The following is a 15916-nucleotide window of genomic DNA, read 5'->3' as shown; positions in this document are numbered from 1 at the left end:
TGCCAGTTGATGACTTGCCGGAAAGTTCCAATAGCAAGAGATCCAAGGATGCTGCACCCACTGTGAAGAAGGTCCTGACAAGGCTGCCTCACGCTGATGGTACATTTACCATGAGTGCCACCCTCGACGATGAATAGGAAAGCACGCTCGTTACCTTCCCGCAGGCGAATGACGATGTGTTTGCATGGCAACCATCTGACATCCCCGGTGTTCCCAGGGAGGTAATCAAGCACCACCTTGCTGTCTGCCCACATGCCTGACCCATTAAGCAGAAGGTCTGGCAGCAAGCTTTGGAGCGGCAGTGGTTTATTGCCGAGGAGATCAAGAAACTTGAGGCATCTGGTTTGGTCAGAGGAGTACTACATCCAATGTGGTTAGTGAATCCAGTGATGGTGCGCAAGGAGAATGTGAAATGAAGGCTTTGCATAGATTTTACAGATCTAAATAAGGCATGCCCGAAGGACCCGTTCCCCTTGCCGAGCATCGACCAGATTGTGGATTCCACCTCCGGGTGTGACCTGCTTTCCTTTCTGGTTGCCTACTGCGGATACCACCAGATCTTCATGTCCAAGGAAGATGAAGAGAAGACCGCGTTCATAACCCCATGCAGCACGTACTGTTTTGTACGGATGCTCTTTGGGTTGAATAGCGTCGGATCCACTTTTGCAAGAGCAGTAAAGATTGGCTTTGAGTCCCAGCTGCATAGAAATATGAAGCCTACATGGATGATATAGTGGTCAAGACCAAGGATAGATTGACTCTCATTCAGGATTTAGAAGAGACCTTTGCAAATCTGCACAGGATCAACTTAAGTTGAGACTAGAGAAGTGTGTGTTTGTATTTCCTTCCGGCAAGGTGCTTGGCTTCTTCGTGTCCCATCGAGAGATATAGGCCAACCCCGACGAGATCAAGGCTATCTAGCAGATTCAATCACCCACCATAGTTAAAGATGTGAAACGTTTGAATGGATGTGTTGCCGTGCTGAACAGGTTCATTTCCAAATCTACTGAGCATACCTTGCCGTTCTTCAAAATCTTGAAGAAGGCGGGGCCCGTGGAGTGGACCTCAGAGGCAGATGCCACGCTACAAGATTTGAAGACCTATCTTTCCTCTATGCCCACTTTGGTCGCCCCCAAACCACAAGAGCCATTGATGTTATACTTAGCGGCAACCAATCAAGTGGTTAGTGCAGCAGTGGTGGCGCATCAGGAAGTGGATGAAGTGACAGCTGCAACCACCATCCCCTTTGGAGAGGAAAGCGAACCCATCCCGGCAAGGTCAGATGTAGTTCAAGATAAGGAAGAGCAGGGCAGTAGAGACAGTTCCAAGATTACAGCAAGGAAGAAGGTGGTGCAGCGCCCAGTGTACTTCGTCAACTCCCTACTGCAGGGGGCTAGGTCAAGATACTCTAGCGTGCAAAAGTTGATTTTTGGCTTCATCATGGCTTCAAGGAAACTGTGCCACTACTTCCAAGCCCACGAGATCACAGTTGTTACCTACTTCCCTTTGCAACACATATTCAAAAACCCCGAGGTCACTGGCAGAATAGTGGAATGGGTCTTAGAGTTATCCAGCTTTGGTTTGAAATTTGAGAGCACGTCGACTATTCAGAGCAGAGCACTAGCATAGTTCATTGCAGAGTGGAGGCCAACCCCTGAAGAAGAAGTACTGGAGACAATCATCCCCAGCAAGGAAGCGACCCAAGAATGGATTATGTACTTTGATGGTGCCTTCTCCCTACAAGGTGCAGGAGCTGGCGTGCTTCTCGTTGCTCCCACTGGGGAGCACCTTAAGTACATCGTTCAGATGAATTTCCCTGAGAGAAGGCTACCAACAATACTGCAAAGTATGAAGGGCTCCTTGCCGGGCTCGGGATTGCAACGGAACTAGGAATCAAGAAGTTGATCATCTCCGGAGATTCGCAACTTGTGGTGAGACAAGTAAACAAGGATTACCAAAGCCCATTGATGGAGGCATACGTCGAGGAAGTGAGAAGACTGGCTGAGCCTTTTGACGGGTTATAAACATAGCATGTGCCATGTGTAGAAAACATCATTGCTAATCATCTGTCAAAGCGTGCTGCTCAAAAACTCCCTGTGGAACTAGGGACTTTTGTTCTCCAGCCGACTTAGCCCTCCGTGTCCCCAGCAACAATGGCAGAAAGAGGAGGAAACTGGACTTCGGCAAGCCTCTCTTGGTAGAGCTTTCCGAAGCCCCCGGCATAGAGCTTCGCAGGAACAACTACCCTTCGACTCGTGAGTCACACCCACCCGCCAAACTACCAAGTGTGAAGCCTGCCAGTTCCATTCCAAGAATATCCATCAGCCTGCTCAAGCTCTCTAGAAGATCCGTTTTCCACGGCCCTTCTCGGTCTTGATGCTCGATATCTTGGCCCCCTCCCCCATGCTACCAGGGGCTTTGAGTTCTTGTTTGTAGCTATCGACAAGTTCACAAAGTGGACGGAGGTGGATCCAGTTGACTGCATAGTCAGCTATAAGTTCTTGAAAGGATTATTGTGCCGCTTCAGATTACCTGCCCGAATCATCACCGGCAATGGCACCCAATTCACAAGTCACGCCTTCATGCAATACGTTCATGCCCTCGGAAGCAAGATCTCATTTGCCTTTGTTGCCCATCCCAAAAGCAACGGACAAGCTAAGAGGGAAAGAGTTGAAGTGCTCCGAGGCCTTAAGAAAAGAACATTTGATAAGCTACAGAAGTGCGGAAGGCGATGGATCGGTGAGCTACCCGTGGTTCTTTGGTCCCTCCGTACGACACCAAATCGAGCTACTGGGCAGACTCCCTTCTCCCTATTTTATGGGGTAGAAACAGTTATCCCCACGGAACTCATATATGGGTCAACTCGAGTGCTTGCCTATGATGAAGTAGCGCAAGAACAACATCGGCGTGACGACGTTGTGCTACTTGAGGAGAACCATCTCCGGGCTGCTATGCGTGCTGCACGATACCATCAAGCCCTGCGTCGCTATCACAGCCACAATGTTCATGCCCGTAGCTTTGAGGAAGGTGACCTTGTCCTTAGGCGTGTTCAGTTTGCCAAGGGTACAAACAAGTTGACGGCAAAGTGGGAAGGCCCTTACCGGGTAGTATGAGTCACCAGACCCGGCGGAGTCCGTCTGGAGACCAGAGATGGCATTCAGTTGCAAAACTCATGGAACATTGAACGTCTCCGTAAGTTCAACCCATAAGGCACGACTGTTGGGCCCAGCCCGGCAGCCACCCTTTTGTACAAGCTTTGCCGAAGTTGCATGTAACCCTTTGTATAAAGCCAAGCGCAGATTCTGAGCAACAGAGAAATAAATGAAGCGCTGGGGGGGTCGACAGATTGCATGCATGCATAAGCATATCATGAGCATAGCATGATCATGTAGATAAGATTGCATGTAGCTCTATTTTCATCTGCACTAAGTTGCTGGGTCCTTCAAGACAAGCCTACATAGGGATCCCTGGCAAGCCAAATAGATAAGTTCTTCCATTATCCATACGTGTTCTGTAAAGTGAATCCTGTGCATATGAAAACCTTGCCACCTTTGAAACATAGGTGCTCCCATCCTTTGACTCGAACTTTGCTTCGGTCAGGATGGTCGCAGTGGCCTTTGACGGAAAAGTCTTGGCGGGGGGCTGGTCCTTCTTTATGGTTTTGTGCCTGGCAAGCTTAACCCAGCGACAACAAATTGAGGGTACCGACATGATAGCCTGCCAGGGAAAACTTGTTTACTTGAATGTATAGAGGCAATTCACCTCTGCATGGATATGATACATGCACAAGTACCCGACAAAGCTTCACTTTTCAATAATATGCTGATTAGCAAGTACAGATCTTACAGAACACAAACATGGGTAAGGAAGATTGCATAATTTAAACTAAAGTTTGGCCGATGCCTACATGTTTTAGACTGAAAAAAGATAAGTGCCCCGTGATGCCTTTGCTTCGTCCCTCTTCTCCTTGAAACTGCAGGAGGAGATGAAGAAAACGGAGGGAAGGTCTGGCTAGGATTCGATGCCTCCCCAGGATCAGGAGATCGCCGCTCCTAGGCTGGAGGAAGATACCAGAGGGCAGGTGCAGATGGTGGCGCTGTCGAGGCCCAGCCGGTGATGATGGTGCTGCCGGCAATCACATCACGTCGGAGTGGTCGTCCTTGCTCTTGACGCGTCGTCGGTTGCCGCCACCCTCCTCATCGCTGCCGCTCGAAGAGGCACGTCTGCCGATGCTCGAGCCCCCGCCACGGCGGCCGAGACAGGCACTGGGTGACTCCACAGAGAGCATGGTCGTCTCTATCGATCCGAAGCTAGAAGGATGCCATCTCCTGAAGAAGCATGCATGGGAACAAGAAACCCGCCCACATGAAAGACAAGCAATACCTCGGAAGAAGGGATCTATTGCGACCAATGGCGAACCACTTCCGCGGTCTCCCTTCATCATCACGAACAAAGAGAGGATAGGCCACGGTTGATCACCATGCTTTGTGTCTATTATGGACTCCGGCATGGCATCGCCTACATGGCCCCTCATTGAGATTAAGACCGCAGGCGGCCCAGTGATGAGCATGCTAGAGCCGCTACCTTCGACACTGTCACTCGCACACCCACCTAAAACCTTTCCCACTCATGGTAAGCACCGGACCGCCACTCCAGGCCAGATGCTTTGTGCGACCACGGGAAGGGGACCCTATCTGAATGAAGGCGCGAACGCGCCCTCCTTCCCCTCATCATGATGAAGATACAACAACAGAAGACAATGGCAGGGAGGCTGATGTGAGCCTGCACCCCGCCCACATTCCCTTTTATAGGGAAACGAGGCCGGGGTTGGCTCCTTCCTCGGCGGGTAACCGCCGTCCTTCTCCACCAATCCAAGAAGGCCAGGCCCCTACCATGACGCTCTCTCCCGCACCACGCGTCTCCGTTACCTACCCCACTAAATGCATGCAGCATACGTGGCAAGGGATAATAACGTGGTGGGAAGAGTGAATTGGAAGTTACTCTCCCATGTGTTAAAGTCATTCACAGGCCATTACAAAGATGACCCCACTACAATTGGGGTTACGTGATGCACGGGAAAGCTGGCAACTGATCCAAGCCTAGATTAATGAAGAAGCAAAGAAGACCTCAAAGGACAAACTACCACAACCTTCTTGGTTATGTACTTGATAGGGCCTACCCCAACGACGCTCGGCAACGCGTTCAGGCCAGGCCCGGGGGCTCCTGTCGGTGCAACAGTGACTATACGATAATTCTCATGTGTCCTTGGGAATGCTTTGCTTTATATAAGAGAACTTTCTGGTTTGTCCTTTGCTACAAAAAGAATTGGGTCACCTTGTTGTACCTTTATTACTATTCCTACATGTTACGAATTATCTTGCTACTAAAGTATTTGTTACCTCTATTTTTAGTACTTACAGAGAATACCTTGATGAAGACCGCTTATCATTTCCTTCTCCTCCTCATTGGTTCAACACCTACTTATGGAAAGAACTACGATTGATCCCCTATACTTGTAGGTCATCAATGCCAGATCTGTTCGCTGTGCCTTCAGGTCAGGGCTAGCCCCTCACCCGCGTACCAGATCATCTATGTGACTCGCGCGACCAAAGGGTGTCGCGCCATCGTGGGCCAGATCCTCATGGTTTCTCGCCCCATGCGCGCGCCCCACTTCCTGGTCGCCATGAGAAGCAGCGCTGCCTGACCAGCAGCAACACGACGCACAACCAGGTCGCCTCGCGCACCCGCGCCATACGCCCGCTGGTCCCCTCGCGCATCTGCGCCGCGCGCTCGCCGTGCTGCCCGCCTAAGATGCAGCAACACCTTCCTCCCCTCTCTAGCCAGTTGTGTATGATACCCGCCTAAACACTCTTATACTGTTTTTTTACAGATGGAGTAGGTGTGAACCCTATTTATATAGTGGATTCTTCCAAGGGAAATATCCTAGTGCACTCGGGTGCCCGTGCACCCTGTCTACACAAAATAATTCAATAAGTATTTGTAAAAAAAGTCAAGAAAATCGAATCTTTTTGGACACAAATATGATCAAGTATTGTAGAAGTATAAAACGTTCACCAAGGAAACATTTGCGAGGACAAATAGCAACAGTAACTTGTATATGGTGTGCAATTTGTTTATTTTTTCGCCCAAAATACTTTCTTCCACCCACATTCACGGCGGAACCGAGCATATTCAAGCTCCATCTTCTTGTGGGAGCCCGAAGGAATTGACATTCCCCTCCAAGGCGCTTCATCGTGGGTCTTTGGTGTTGCTTGTTTCTGCTCACGTTGGGTTGGCAACCCCATCCGATGTGGTGCTGCAACCCGCTCTAGTAGCTCGGACTAAGTTGATGGTGTGTGTTAGGAGCTTTCTGAAGTGGGCGGAGGCTGCTCTAAGTAGGCTCTCCCTTGTGTCGGCTGTGTTGCAGGCCACTCATACATCGTGTCCTCCTATTGAGGTCGATGGAGTCGGTGGCTCAGAGCATCTATAGTCGGGCGCATCAAACCCGCCTCATACGCCCGGGCAGGCTGCTCGTTCACTGTCTGGTCAAAAAAATTGACCCAGACGGGCTCCTTAAATGGGTCACAAAAGCCTGGGCTGACCGGCACCCCTCATATCCAGCCCAAATATGGGGCGGATATGGGGGTGCCCGGGCACGCCCGGGCACGTAGGACTGACGAAGGGGTCTCACGCGGACTCGCCCAAAAACCGGGCGGTCCGACGAACACCTCCTCCGTCACCGTGGTGTGAACGTCGCCTGCTACCGCTCCGGCTCGCCGCCCGCCTATTCAAACCGACTGGAGCCCCGCTACCCTAGTCCATCCACCTTCCCCCTCTTCACGCCGCCAGTCCGACCCCATCCACCACCTCCCTCCCTCGCTCCGGTGCCCACGCTCCGGTGGTCCGCCGTGGTCCGAGTAAGATAACCTATTATGCAATGCTCACGCCAGAGCGCCGCGCCGAGATCCAGCAGGAGATCCGAGCGAGACAAGCCGTGTGCGCATCCCGCATCATTGTCGGGCTGCCTCCGGACTCGCCGGAGCCGAAGGAGGAGGAGCAATCAGTGGAAGAGGAGAAGGAGTTGGCTCTGATGGAGTTGGAGGAGGTGGAGTAGCCGGAACAGCAGCTGTCGGGCTCCAACATGGAGCAGGCGGAGGCGGAGTTCGCCCAGTCCGACGAGATGATGGAGTAGCAGGCCATCTTGGAGTCCATCCAGGATGAGCATATGCATAGGCCAACTGGGCGTTCCTCCGACGGGAACCGGCAGAGTCCGATGCGCTCTTTGTCGTACTCGATACGGAGTTAGAGGTGGAGGAGGCCGGAGCGGAGCAGCCGAAGGAGCTGGAGCTGCAACTACCGCCCATACTGCTGGAGCCGGGCACGGACATGGTCGACATCTCCGACGATGTGTAGCTAGGTGATCGACATAGTACATAGGTTATTTCGTTTGCATGTCTTTGTATGGATTTAAGAGTCTAGTATGAAATGTGCGGATGCAACAAGTAAAATTCGAGGCGTGCTCAGTCACTGCCCGCGGACGCGCCCGGACGCGTCTGCTGGCGTTTGAGGGGCCACATTTGTCATATGTGGCAGTAGATGCGCTCAGTGGAGAGCAAGGGTGTGGAGGTCTATGGTTGTTTCTCCCTCGGACTGGGACAACTCGTTGTCGCTGTCTGCCTTGTTCCCTGTGTTGTATGCCGTTGAGGACAAGGCTATCGTCGTGGTCGTGCCCCTAGTGTTGTGGATCATGCCCGCGCTTGTGGTGCTATGTGCGAGCTATGCTTCACCTTTGTCATCTCTGGTTCACCTTTATCAATAGAGCATATGAATGTGGACTCGCCAGGAGCCACGTGCGAGGGACATGATTCAACCTTGTCATGGGAGCAACAACAGTTGAATTTGCTCGGGCCCTCAGATGTGGTTTCGACGCCTGCTCCACCATTGTCAGTGCATAATCTTGACACTCTTTTCATAAATAAGTTTTGTGATTTGGTCGCTTGCTTGGAAGCTGCTTGCCTTGTATCTGAAAGGCCGTTTGCTTGTCTCCTGACGAGAATGACATTGAAGGGCAAATGTAAGAAGGCGAGTGATTGCCCTCAGACCGGCATACTGAGGGATAAGTCGTTTAGATATGAGGGCATGAAAAGTGATGCCATAGAAAAGACGTCCGCAACTGTGTTATTTTTAGTCTCTCGGCTCGACCTCACTGTTTGGGTCCTCACTGTTGTTTTGGTGTTGTCCATTGTTTTTCTTTGAGATGCTCTCGTGAGGAGCTTTGTTGTACAAGCATCGATAGTGACAATAATCAGCCCCTCAAAATCTGTTATTTGGGATCCCCGCAACTCGACCGATCCCAGGACTGGTTGGAGTACCAAATGCGTGTAGGAGTATTATGCCATATCGAAGTGTTGTACTCCATTTGTAGAGAAATATAAAAGCGTTTAGATAAGTACTTGCTGTATGTGTCACGGCACGAGATACAGCGGTACTACTGGACGACAGTAGAATCGGTAAGCTGATGATGGATCCCACGGCACCTCGATCGGTTACTTCCACGCAAAGTTACTGCGCTCTGACTCTGACACCCTGACGGGCGCACACCACAGCACAGACACGCACAAGCAGGAAATGCAGCACAGTAGTATAGTAAAGCCGACGCCGCCATACTCTACTTGCTTTCAGTTTCAGGTCAGAAACACACATGCCCCGTTCGTACTACGTACATCACATCACACCATCCAGCTGAACTGAGCTTGTGGGGCGGGCAGGCACAGGCAGAAACACGTTGAAATCTGGATTGCCCTTGGCTGCACGAGGATCACAGTATTTTTACTGCGCATGAGAGTGATACGAGCAGAAAACAAGCTACATGTACTGAGCTCGCCGGCGAGTGGTAAGGTGCCAGTCAAACGATGTACTATACGGCGTGCAACGGCCCAAGGTACGTATTACCACCACTCTGATACTAGTAGTACTGTGATACGGAGTGCATGATGCAAGAGCAATTAAGTGTACCGTGTACCTGTATAAATGAAACACTGCTGCTGCAACTACGTACAGAAGAAAACCATGGATGGAGGGAGGACTCGGTTTGAATTTTGAATGGCATGCCGTGCAAACACCCAGAAAAGAAGAGAGAAATCTAGCCAGCTGAACGTTAATTCTGGCATCAATGTGTAGTTATTTCTGTGGATACGTACACATTAAATCTGGTCGGGGTCGCAAGCCGTTATTGCCCTGTGGCCGTTACGGGCATCCGATGCGCACTGTAACTGTACGGTCCGGCATCCAGTGCATGTAGTTGCTGACTTGCTGCACGTAACAAGTTCTTCTCTTTCTACATTGCTGCACGTAACAAGTTAACTGAAATACAGATTAGATTGCCATCAGGACATCAGTTCTAGAATCTACCGGCTTCTCAATTGTCACAGCTCATTTGCGAGAAAAGAGAGCAGCGGTAAAACAGCTGGTGGTTGCCGTTTTATAGCCGTTCTCATAAAAAGGTACTCCCTCCTTTTCTTTTTTCCTTTTTTTCCACAAAAAAAAAGTTTAACTAGTTTTGTAGAAAAAAATTACAACATTCACACTGTCAAATCAATATTAGTAAAAGAAATGAGAACGGTGGCCGACTTTCTATCGCGCCCGGCCGCTGTCGCTGCGAGAAACTAAACTGACCAAAAGCGATTCCTCATCACTGAATGTGAGGCAGTGATGCAAATCATCGCTAGCAAGATAATATTGTTCTGGATTGACTTAGCGACCCCTTTTTGGACGGTGAGATCGATTTAATTAACAGTTTGGCATCTGATCCTTTGTTTCCCATGACAGGGAAAGGAGGCAGCAGAAACAACCCAACCCTGACCTCCTCCACACATCCTGCCATCCATCACTCCCTTTTTTAGTGTTACAATTACAATATACCCATCACCCATCACTCGGGGAGTAGTGCTGATGCAACGGAAATGGTTCGAGGTTGCAAATGTTTTTCGGGGAATCATCTCATGTCAACATGCACCCACGCAGACAGGGGGCACACCGGAATTTTGCCATATAAAGCAAGCTTCGGCGCAAAAGAAAGGTTAGGTAGAGATTCTGGCATTTAGTTACGAGTGCAAAGAATAATCACCTTACGGTCAGGGGTGGTGGTGCCTGACGAACATTATGGGTGTTATTATGCAACACTACTTGGGTTTGTGAGACAGAGAGCAGCAAAAGGGAGTCAATGCACATTCTTGTCTGGAAATTCACTTCTAGTCCGATCCAAATTAATCGAGGCAGTGTTGCACTAAAGCTGCATCAAGTAATTTGGACCGATGGCAGTATAATATTTCCGTTGGCGTTACTATGCCTCTTGAAGTTATATCCTTTATCTTTTTCAAGACGTTTTCCTTTCAAAGTTTCGCTTGGCATACATGCCATGCCATCAACATTTCCACTTGGTCAGGAAGCCAGTTCTTGCACTAGTGTGAGCAACGCGTCTCATGCATGCAGAGAAGCTGTCAGCGACGCTATGGAGCCAGCAACGGACGAGGATACGACCCAGGAGGATGCCAGATCAGAGGACGGGTTTCAAGACAGGCCCAAGTGTGAGAAGAAGCCCAACCCACGAGTCTCGGGCCCAGAATGGGTGACTGGCCCAGGTACCCGAGACGAGGCTGGTATAAAAGGACTCCCTCGCCACCAACCCTAATCATCCGGAGGATCACGGACTTGGCGGCGGCGGCTCCTGAGCTACTTTCCTCTTTCCTTCCTACCAGATTCAGCTCGTTGAGCGTGTAACCAGATTCAATTTGTGTAAACAGATAGTGAGAATCCTAGATCAATTGGTATCTAGAGCCATTTCCTACCACCTTCCACCGCAAATCTGGCCCCAACCTTTTGTTCTATCATCGAGACACGGCGCGAGAAGCAGAAGAGGCTCGCCATGGACAACGAAAATAAAAAAGTTCATGTGCGAGCTCGTGGGAGAGTTCTCCGACATCAAGGAGTCGATTGGCGACCTCTGCGCCGAGGTGGAGGCGATCCAGGAGTGGAAGCCGGATCTGGAGGCTCGCATCTCCGAGCTGCAGGAGGCGGTGGGCGCGCTTCAGCGGGGGGCGCCAGCGTACCAGCCCATGTGGTCATCGACATACTTGAGGGTGTGAGCAAGGAGGCGGAGAAGGCCAAGGGCGTCGCGCCATGGCAGCCGTCCTCGAGGCCAGTGAGCCACGGCGAACAATTTCAATCCCGGGGGCAGTTCCAAGGAACTACCCAGGGCACAGGTCAACAACAGTTCCCATCCGTTCCTCCGCAACAGCTAGTCGCACTGTCATCTCCGTTCCCTTTCACCAGTCCTCTATCAGGGGGTGGGTACGTCTCGACGTCCCACGGAGGGGGAAGCGGCCACTCCTTCTAGGCCATGACCTTTCCACAGTTTGAGGGTTCCTTTGATTCAAAGGATTTGCATAGGAATTTTGGAGGATTAGAATCCTTAGGAAATTTTCCTATATTGGTTGTTTGATTCATAGGATTGAATCCTATAGGATTTTTTCCTAAGGAATTTTTTGTACTACTTCCCATAGGATTTCTAGCATCCAGTCAAACCTCTTTGAAAGAATCCTTCGTTTTTCCTATGATGCAATCAAACAACCTAAAATCCTATAGGATTGAGATGAGCATGACATTTCAATCCTATGTTTTTCCTATTCCCATGTTTTTACAATCCTGCGAATCAAAGAGGCCCTGATGGGGAAAACCTGCGGCTGTGGAAGATTATGTGCGAGCAGTATTTTGCGATGTATGGGATCGACAAGTCCTTTTGGTTGCCCATGGCCACGCTCAATTTTTCCAACACCACCACTATCTGGCTGCAGTCCGTCCAACGCAAAGTATCTGGACTAAATTGGGAGGGGTTTGTGAGTTTTTATGTGGGAAGTTTGGGATCGATCAGCACCAGCAGTTAATTAGACAGTTTTACCACAGTAAGCAAGTTGGTTCAGTAGCAGATTACATTGAACAATTTGATGCCTTGATGAATCATTTGCTCTCATATTCAGAGCCCATTCACCCTTTGTACTTTTTTACGAGGTTCGTGGAGGGGCTATGCAACGACATCGGGGCGGTGGTGCTCATCCGGCGGCCGACGGACCTGGACACGGCCGGTTCCTTGGCTCTCCTGCAAGAGGAACTGGCCAAGGGCTTCCGACGGGAACGAGCGCGCCGCCAGGACTCGACGGCGTCTCAGCCCTCGTCAAGCCGGCATCAAATCTGCCCCTGGCGGCGTCTGTGCCTCGCGCTGGTGGCCTGGCGGGAGCAGAGGATCGTCGAGCATTGGATGCTACAAGGCCGGTGCACGACACCGACAAGGTAGCTACCCTTCGCGCCTATCGGCGGGCGACGGGGTTGTGCTTCACTTGCGGGGAGCGGTGGGGACGCGACCATCGCTGCCCTGCCTGAGTTCCCCTCCATGTCATTGAAGAACTGATGCAGATGTTGGAAACTGAGGACAATGTGATGCCGACTGAAAACGAGCAGCAGAGCGATGAGGTGGCAAACTGCGTAGCTATATCTTTCCACGCGCTCGACGACACTGCATCCCCAAAAGCGCTCCAGCTGCAGGGGTGGGTGGGGGACACTAAGGTTTTGATGCTCATTGATTCATGCAGCCCATCGTCGTTCATCAAGCAGGAGTTGATCAGAACGGAGATCTGAGCAACTCCTCTGCTCGCCGACTTCGTGTACGTGTAGTAGATGCTGGCGAATTAGCATGCACACATGAGGTGGTGGATTGCCAATGGTGGAGCTAGGGCCAACAGTTTTCTTGCAGTTTGAAGGTTCTTCCTTTGCACGGTTACGATATCATATTGGGCATGGACTGGCTGGAGAGCCACAGCCCCACGCAAGTGGAATGGGAGAAGAAGTGCATCGAGTTTCAACACCATGGTAGCTGTATCAGATTGCAGGGACTATTGAACGGTGGGCCATAGTGTTCCTTGGCATTAGTTGTGCAACTTCAAGCTCTCTACAAGGACAATGCCAACCTGCTCATCCTTCAATTGTGCCAAGTGGAGCAACAACAACCCAGGCCTACGCTCCCGAAGGTAGCAGAATTGCTCAGCCATTACAAGAGTGTCTACGAGGAACCCATAGGGCTGCCACCTAAACGAGCTTGTGATCACTGCAACCCGCTGCTGCTGGGGGTGAAGCCATTTGCCATCAGGCCATATCGCTACCCTCCTGCACTGAAAACAGAGATTGAGAAACAGGTGGCCGATCTTTTGCGTAGGGGAATCATCTAGCTCAGTCATAGCCCTTTTTCATCACCCGTGGTGCTGGTTCGTAAGAAAGACCTCACCTGGAGGCTGTGTGTGGATTACCGGCACCTCAACGCGTTAACGTGTGATGTCTACTACACAACCTTCTTCGTGTAGACGTTGTTGGGCCTCCAAGTGCAGAGGTTTGTAGGACGGTAGCAAATTTCCCTCAAGTGGATGACCTAAGGTTTATCAATTCGTGGGAGGCGTAGGATGAAGATGGTCTCTCTCAAACAACCCTGCAACCAAATAGCAAAGAGTCTCTTGTGTCCCCAACATACCCAATACAATGGTAAATTGTATAGATGCACTAGTTCGGCAAAGAGATGGTGATACAAGTGCAATATGGATGGTAGATATGGATTTTTGTAATCTAAGATTATAAAAACAGCAAGGTAACTAGTAACAAAAGTGGGCGTAAAAATGGTATTGCAATGCTTCGAAACAAGGCCTAGGGTTCATACTTTCACTAGTGCAAGTTCTCTCAACAATAATAACATAATTGGATCATATAACAATCCCTCAACGTGCAAAAAAGAGTCACTCCAAAGTCACTAATATTGGAGAACAAATAAAGAGATTATTGTAGGTCACGAAACTACCTCAAAGTTATTCTTTCCTATCAATCCATTGGGCTATTCCTATAAGTGTCACAAACAGCCCTAGAGTTCGTAGTAAAAAATAACACCTTAAGACACACATCAACCAAAACCCTAATGTCACCTAGATACTCCAATGTCACCTCAAGTATCCGCGGGTATGATTATACGATATGCATCACACAATCTCAGGTTCGTCTATTAAACCAACACAAAGAACTTCAAAGAGTGCCCCAAAGTTTCTACCGGAGAGTCAAGACGAAAACGTGTGCCAACCCCTATGCATAAGTTCACAAGGTCACTGAACCCGCAGGTTGATCACCAAGACATACATCAAGTGGATCACGTGAATATCCCATTGTCAGTACAGATAAGCACATGCAAGACATACATCAAGTGTTCTCAAATCCTTAAAGGCTCAATCCGATAAGATAAATTCAAAGGGAAAACTCAATCCATTACAAGAAGGTAGATGGGAGAAACATCATAAGATCCAACTATAGTATTTTTTGTATTTTCTAGAAAAAATCTCCGTTGATTTTCAGTGCATTACGAGAACTTTTATTTCTGCACAAAAACAACACCACGGTAGTTCTGCTGAAAACAGCGTCAGTCCAGGTTAGTTCTATTCAAATCATACCAAAATCATGTAAAAATATTGTAAACATGTTATGAATACATAAAAAATTATAGATACGTTGGAGACGTATCAACGTGCAAGTCCAAGTTTCCCCTGCCAGTGATTGATGAGTTGTTGGATGAATTGTCAGGCGCATGTTGGTTCTCCAAGCTGGATCTCTCGGTGGGTTACCATCAGATCTGTTTGGCAGATGGGGAAGCTCCCAAAACAACATTTTAGATCCACATCAGACACTACGAGTACAAGGTTATGTCATTTGGACTCGCAGAAGCACAAGACACATTCCAAGGTATGATGAATGCTACTTTAGTTCCGGTGTCAAGGGTGTGTGCCATCGCTTTCTTCGATGACATCCTTGTCTTTAGCGCTACCCTGGAGGACCACTTGAGAGGCTTGGAGCAGGTGCTAGGACTGGTGAAGAAGGACCAGTCGCAAGTGAATGAATCAAAGTGTTTATTCGCCCAGCAGCAGCTATAGTACTTGGGTCACCGGATCAGTGCGCAGGGGGTGGCAACTGAGGAAGACAAGGTTGAGGCAGTCAAGAAGTGGCCGACCCCCGTGACAGTGAAGGAACTCCGCGGGTTCCTAGGGCTCACGAGGTACTGCCGCAAGTTCCTGAGGCATTTTGGTATGATTGGTCGTCCGTTGACTCAACTGTTGCGAAAAGGAGCGTTGTTTGTTTGGACTGAGAAACACCAGTCCGCGTTCGAAGCCCTCAAGGAAGCTCTGATCACGGCCCCTGTCCTTGCACTACCTGACTTCACGAAGACCTTTGTGGTGGAAACGGACGCGTGTGACAAGGGAATAGGGTAAGTCCTACAGCAGGAGGGACACCCGATTGCTTATTTGAGCAAAGCACTGGGTACCAAGTCGGCGGGGTTGTCAACTTATGAGAAGGAGTGCATGGCTATATTGCACGCTGTCAACAAGTGGCGATCATATCTGCAATTGTTCTAGGTCATCATCAAAATGGATCAAAAAAGTCTAATACATTTGGAGGAGCAGTGACTCTCGACCGTATAGCAGCACAAGACCTTCACTAAGCTGTTAGGACTTTGTTGTCGCATCTGTTACAAGCGAGGGGAAGAGAACAGGACCGCGGACGCGCTATCTCGTCGCAACCATGAGCCACATGAATAAGTGGTAGCCATCACCGAATGCTGGCTGACTTGGTTGGAGGAAGTACAACAGGGCTACACGGAGGATGTTCAAAGCCAGAAGTTACTGACTAGTTTGGCTACGAGATCACAACCAGGTCCCTTCTCCTTGCAACAGGGTCTGCAGTGTTATAAGGATCGGATATGGCTGGGGCAGAACCATAGCGTGCAACGCAAGGTCACGGCGGCATTACATGATGCTGCGGTAGGAGGCCACTCTGGTTTTCC

General features: G+C 49.8%; 1 long non-coding RNA gene across 1 annotated transcript; it reads left to right on the top strand.

Annotated features, from left to right (window-relative positions):
• The first annotated feature begins 10709 nt into the window (after positions 1 to 10709).
• LOC119275361 lies at positions 10710 to 12840 on the top strand. Its single transcript, XR_005135664.1, has 2 exons — positions 10710 to 11960; positions 12067 to 12840. It is a non-coding gene; the product is annotated as an uncharacterized LOC119275361 (long non-coding RNA).
• Positions 12841 to 15916: the final 3076 nt, after the last annotated feature.

Source organism: Triticum dicoccoides, chromosome 3B, assembly GCF_002162155.2.
Source record: "Triticum dicoccoides isolate Atlit2015 ecotype Zavitan chromosome 3B, WEW_v2.0, whole genome shotgun sequence".
Taxonomy (NCBI): Eukaryota; Viridiplantae; Streptophyta; class Magnoliopsida; order Poales; family Poaceae; genus Triticum; species Triticum dicoccoides.
This window is presented reverse-complemented; position numbering and strand designations above follow the sequence as displayed.